We start from the raw sequence: 6,810 nt of genomic DNA on the forward strand, positions 1-6,810 counted from the left end.
TTTCCAGAGAGTGGGCTTTTTGAGGGGTGGGCACAAACAAGCTATACTGGGAATCCATGCCTTGTAGGTTCTTCATGCCCATGATGGATTGCCATGGTGTTTGAAATTGGGAAACCATTTGGTTGTCACATTTGACTACAGAGCTGGCCAGCAGGAATGGCAAAAATGCCATGCTGTTTGCTCTTCACAGTCTCACCAGTGACTGTTCTACTGATGCTCGAACAGCACTTTGGAAGGACCATCACTTATTCTTCAACATTTCTATATTTATTTTTGGTGCCTGAAAATTGTGCAGTTGATGTTCTGATTTTTAAAATGTACAGTTTTTCACAAGTGTTCATTTATGGCTGTCTTCTGTGTAGAGTCGTGCCTGGTCAATTTCCTTGTCTGTTTAAGTTGCCAAAGGGAGCAGCAAAATGGAAGGAAACTGGAAAGAGAAGGATGCATAAAGGCTAATTTACACACAACTTAATAAGGATTGTGGGGAGAAGTAAGAGAAAGGAGGATCTAGTAGCACAATTCAAAAGCACAAACAATATTCGGGAGGAGAGGAACAGAGCAAATGGGCCAAAACTGAGGAGGACAATATGATCCTCTTGTTATAGTGACACTTCTCAGTGTCCTTCAGCTTTTTAACATTTCCCAAAGTCTTCCGCTATTCCAGAAAGGGAGGATATTAACTTCTCCCACCCCCTACACACTTCACATCTTTTTGAAGCAGTTGCTAAGGTTCCCTGATCTTTTTTCTTAAAAAAAAAAAACTAACATGGTTGTGTTGTACAAAGTTAGTGTAGTCCCATAGATGAGAGAGTCAGTACTTCTCCTTCCTATTCTGCTGCCCTCAAAGGAACTGGGTTTTTAAACTTTCAGGAATATTCGCAGAATTTGGGGGATAGGAAAGCAAATGGAATGGGAATACATGCACATTTAAAGGCTAGGAAATCAATGGAAAATTCATGCACCTGAAGTATTGCTTTGGCAGAGCGGCAGAGGCTGGGAGAGAGCACTGAGTGACCAGGGCACTGGCGAAGGCAAGGTAGGAGCTGGGCAGCAGAGGGCCAGGAGCAGCGGAGAGGAAGGGGGTCGTCCCTTGGCTGCGGCCCGGGCTGTCCGGAGACTCCCTTCCCTAAGACACAGGGGTTGATTGTTTGTTTGTTCATTTTTTTGTGCTGTGCTGTGCTTTGTTTTTCCTTCAATTTAAATTTAAGTTTATTTTATCCTTGTGCATGTGTGCAAGTGGGTTTTCATCTGGGAGAACTGGGTGAGTGAGAGGAACTGCAGGACTAACAAGGCAGGGGACCAAGGTAAGGTCTCGGAAGGTCTTGGCAGGAGTCACGGGTGTTGCTGTCCACTGCGACATGTTCACCCTTCTCCCCCAGGAGAGACAGAGATACACTTGCCCTTGGTGCAAGATGGTGACCCTGCTAGAGGAGGAGGTGAGGTGCCTGAGGGCTGAGAGAGCCCTCCAGGCCCCCAGGGAGCAGCCCCCCTCTGGACAGAAGGTTGAGGGAGAGACCACAGGAAAAGCAGCTGTGGAGACATGGAGGTATGTCACCCACAGGAGGAGGAGGCCAGCACGGCCTCCTCCTCCTCCTGGCACCAATCTGGAGCTGGGAAACAGGTTCTCTCCACTTGGGGAGGCTGGGGCTGATGAGGCCTCAGGGGACCAGCAGGAACCCCAGACTGAGACGTCAGGCGGCAAGGGGGCCACTGCAGGAGAGGCGAGGGCCAGGGCGTGGCCGCCCACCAGCACCGGAAAGGTACGGCGGTGGGTGATTGTTGTTCGGGACTCCCTGCTGAGGGGCACTGAGCCAGCGGTGTGCCACGCCAACCTGGAGACAAGGGAGGTTTGCTGCCTGCTGGGCTCACGCATCCGGCATGTGATGGACAGAGTGGAGCGTCTTGTTCGCTCCGGGGATCACCAGCCGCTCCTGGTGATCCATGTGGGCACAAACGATGTGCCCAGGCAGGGTGTGGTTGGGACCACCAGGGACTTCAAGGCCTTGGGGAAGAAACTCAGGGAGCTAAAGGCCCAAGTGCCTTTTCGTCAATCTTACCTGCCCAGGGATTTGGGCCAGGAAGGGACAGGAAGGTCTCCGAGGTGAATGACTGGCTTAGGGTGTGGTGCCAGAAGGAACGCTTTGGGTTCCTCGACCACAGCACTCGTTTTCGTGCCAGTGGACTTTTGGCAAGGGACAGGTTACACCTCACAAGAATGGGGGAAATGTCCTTTGGAGATGCTCTAGCGAGCTTCATCCGGAAGACTTTAAACTGAGCTGGGGGGGGGGGGTTCAGGCCCCCCAGGAACGTGTCTGCACTGGACAAGTGTGGGGGGAGGATCAGGGCTCTTGGAGCAGGGTTTTAGAGATACTGCAGGAACTGACAGGACTCCTTCAGAGAGGGGCCAGGTATTAGGGAGGATGGGAGGAAGGAGGAAGCTGGGAACTCCAAGGAAAGGAAGCGGTGGGAAGGAGTTGAGGTGCATGTACACCAATGCTAGGAGCATGGGTAATAAGCAGAAAGAGCTTGAAGCTCTCCTGGGAATAGGAGGGTATGATCTGGTGGGAATCACAAAAACTTGGTGGGATGAAAGGCAAGTCTGGAATGTGAACATAGAAGGGTATCACCTTTTTAGAAAGGGCGGGAAGGGAAAGAGAGGTGGGGGCGTGGCTTTATACGTCAGGGAAGGGATAAGATGCAGTGAGACAGAATGCAGCACAGATGGAGATTCGGTAGAGGCAGTCTGGGTGAAACTTAGGGGTTTTGACAGGGAAAGAGACCTGACAGTGGGGGTATGTTATTGCCCTCCAGGTCAACTTGAGACCCTGGATGATGTCCTGATGGGTCAGATTCTAAGGATATCTCGGGGGCGAGACACAGTAATTATGGGAGATTTCAATCTCCTGGATATTACTTGGAAGACTCACTCAGCGGTGACAGCCAGGTCACGTCGCTTCCTAGAAGCTATTGAGGGAGCGTTTTTCACACAGAGGGTCCGAGAGGCGACGAGGGGGGGAAACATCCTTAACTTGGTCTTGACCAATAGGGAGGAGCTGATAGATGAAGTACAGATTAGGGGAGCTCTGGATGCGAGTGATCACTCCATCCTTTGCTTTGAGATCAGGGGACTGCGGACGGGCAGCAGGTCGAGCACTAGAAGCTGGGACTTCAAGAGGGCCAACTTTGGCCAACTGAAGGTCAGACTGGGGAAAGTCTCCTGGGATAGGTTACTGGAAGGTAAGCGAGTTGAGGAGGGGTGGATAGCACTCAAAAGGGAGGTTTTGGCGGTGCAAGCCTTGACGATACCTCTAGTCAGTAAGGCGGGGAGGCGGAGGAGAGTGCCGCCATGGATGCAAAAGGAGGTGGTTAGAGGGATTAGATGAAAGGGGAACCTCTGTAGGGAATGGGTACTGGGGCAAATAGACAAAAGGGTATACCGGGTGGAGGAGGCCCGTTGCAGGAGGATTCTTCACAAGGCTAAGGCTGATTACAAGCTGAGACTTGCCATGAATATCAAGAGCAACAAAAAGGGCTTCTTTCAGCATGTAAATAGGAAGAGGAAGGGGAGACAAGTGGTGGGGCCACTAAATAAGGAGGAAGGAGATCCAGTGACTGATATGAGGGAACAGGCACAGATGCTAAATGACTATTTTGCCTCTGTGTTCTCCCCGAAACAGGACGGGGGATATCCGCATAGGATATTAGATGAGGCTGGGGAGTTAGGGGCACAGATTAGAGTCACCCCCCTTGAAGTCGAGGGGCTCCTCAGGGCATTGGTCATTACAAAGGCACCAGGCCCTGACGGGTTACACCCGAGAGTACTTAGAGAGTTGGCAGGGGTTCTCTCACGCCTGCTGGCCTCAATTTTTGAGACCTCGTGGAGAACAGGTGAAGTTCCAGAGGACTGGAGGGTGGCATCAGCGGTCCCAATTTTCAAAAAGGGTAGTAGAAAGGACATGGGGAATTACAGACCAGTTAGCCTACGTCCATTGTAGGAAAAACAATGGAAAGGCTCATAATAGAGATCTAGTGATGCTAGATAGGGAAGGGAGGCTGACAGCCACACAACACGGCTTCCGCAAAAACAGGCCCTGCCAGACAAACCTTGTGGAATTCTATGACAAGGTTTCGAGATGGCTAGATGGAGGGGATGCAGTGGATGTGGTATACCTGGATTTCAGCAAGGCCTTTGACAAAGTGCCCCATGATACCCTGGTGGAGAAACTGAGGAGTTTTGGGATACACCAAAGCACTGTCTGGTGGAGGGCATGGTTGACTGACCGAAAGCAGAAGGTAACCATTAGCGGGGAATCATCAGGATGGCGGCCAGTGACAAGCGGGGTCCCCCATGGCTCTGTCCTGGGGCCAATCCTGTTTAATCTTTTCATTAACAACATGGAAGAAGGGGTGAACAGTCTGCTGATCAGATTCGCAGACGACACTAAAACTGGAGCAGTGGCCACAACTGAGGAGCAGGTACTCCAGATCCAAAAGGATCTGGACAGACTATGGAAGTGGGCAGGAGACAACAGGATGGCGTTTGATGTGGATAAGTGCAAAGTCTTGCACTTGGGGCACAGGAATAGCTGTCACAAGTACAGGTTAGGTGACAAGTGGCTGGAGAGCAGCACTTGTGAAAGGGACCTCGGGGTGCTGGTTGACTGCAGGCTAAACATGAGTCAGCAGTGTGATGCGGTGGTCAAGAGGGCGAATGCCACCCTTGGTTGCATAGCCAGAAGTGTGGCTTCTAGATCAAGAGAGGTATTACTACCACTCTACACGACTCTAGTGCGCCCGCAACTGGAGTATTGTGTTCAGTTTTGGGTCCCTCATTACAGAATGGATATAGCCAGGTTGGAGTCAGTGCAGCGTAGGGCCACAAGGTTGGTGGCCGGTTTGCAGGGGATGGGGTATGAGGCGAGACTGAGGGAACTGGGTCTCTTCAGCCTGGAGAAGAGGAGACTCAGAGGGGATATGTTGGCAACATACAGGTATGTGAGGGGGTGTCACATGGAGATGGGTAGAGACCTGTTCTCCCCTGCAGAGGAAGGCAGGATGCGCTCCAATGGAGCAAAGCTCAGGGAGCCAAGGTTCCATTTGGATGCCAGGAAGCACTTCCTGACAGTCAGGACCCCGAGGGTGTGGAATGGGCTTCCACGAGAGGTCGTTGAGGCCCCATCGGTGTGGGTGTTCAAGGATATGCTGGACGTCCACATGGTGGGCATGTCGTGAGCGGAGCCGGCTGGTGCCGGAGGTCAGACTAGATGCCCCGGGAGGCCCCTTCTGACTCGCTCTGTTTTCTATGTTTCTTTGTTTTACTGCAAGTGTGCAATTTTTTCTACATTTCCCCTGTATTACATTTGCATAGATTTCCCCTCCATTTCCCTTGAAGACACTAAGTTTGCACAAATGTTTCTGATTTTTTAAAATGCAGAGTTTGGTAGAATGGGAGAGAACAAAAGGTGTGTGTGTGTGGAGGGGGTTAATATCTCCCTTCCTGGAATAGCTGCTAGATTGCAGAAATGTTGAAAAGATGGGCTTCACTGAAGAACAGAAAGATCACAATTTATGTTGTTCCCCACCAGTTTGGTGCACTTACTTTCTTAACCTGCAGCCCTTTTTCAGTGTTTCTACATTTGCCGTGAGGTCGTAACTCACGTCTCCAATTAATTCATACAGCAGCTGGCCATAAAACTAAAGTCTTTTATTGCTACTTTCTACAAGATTTACAATGTAACTGATGAGCTCTAATGGGAAGCTCCTAGCAGTACAGGTGCCTCCTCCTTTGTGAAGTCGAGCACTGCTCGAGTGTTGTGTTAAGCCATCTGTTTGGCCATCTATTTGCGGGTAATGAGCCAAAGAGAGGCACAGGTCAACTCTGAGCATGGACTGAAGTTCTCGCCAGAACCGCGAGGTGAACTGACTGCCCTGGTCTGTTATTAATGCAAGGGGCCGCCCATGTGCCTTATAAATATGATGGACAAACAGAGAGGTGGTGCTGTTGGCTGAAGGAAACCCCGTGCAGGAGATGAAGTGGGCCATTTTGGTGAATAAGTCTGTGATGACCAATATGTTGGTGAAGCCACTTGACGGGGGTAAATCTGTGATGAAGTCCAAGGAAACAGTGTGCCAGGGGCCAGGAGGGGTTTCCAACGGCTGGAGTAAACCTGGGGGTTTGCCGGGTTGGCGTTTGGCCCGTTGGCATGCGGGGCAGGAGAGAACATACAAGTTGACGTCGTAGCTCAGGCAAGGCCACCAAAAGTCTCTGGAAATTGTATGCAATGTTTTATAAACCCCAAAATGTCCTGCAAATGGGGAATCGTGACATTGCTGCAATACACGTTCTCTGAGTGGTAATGGTACGTACGGGACCTGGTTGTAGAGCAAGATATTGTCCTGGAAGGTGTAGGCAGCAGGTAGGGTGCCAGTCCCCATTTCTTCCCTCTTGGTCCGGACGAAAGGGTCAGCCTATTCGACCCGGCGAAGGTCCGTATGCCAGGAGGTGGAGGTGGTGGCTGCGGCAACCATTTCCGGCTGCAGGATAGGAGCAGGGTCAGGTTTCACTTTGTTATCTTCAAAGTATTTGGGTTTCTTGGACAGAGCGTCCGCTAGGAAGTTTTTGGAAGGTGGTATATATTCTATGCGAAAGCGAAAATGGGCGAACAAAGCCCACTGTGCTTGTCTTTGGTTGAGGATTTTGGCTGAGTCGAAATGGACCAAGTTCTTGTGGTCCGTTTGAATGAGGACCGTGTGGGAGGATCCTTCAAGCAAATGTCACCATTCCTCTAGGGCAGCTTTGATCGCCAACAA

This window comes from Varanus komodoensis, unplaced genomic scaffold (assembly GCF_004798865.1).
Source record: "Varanus komodoensis strain SLA01 unplaced genomic scaffold, ASM479886v1 scaffold14_1, whole genome shotgun sequence".
NCBI lineage: Eukaryota > Metazoa > Chordata > Lepidosauria > Squamata > Varanidae > Varanus > Varanus komodoensis.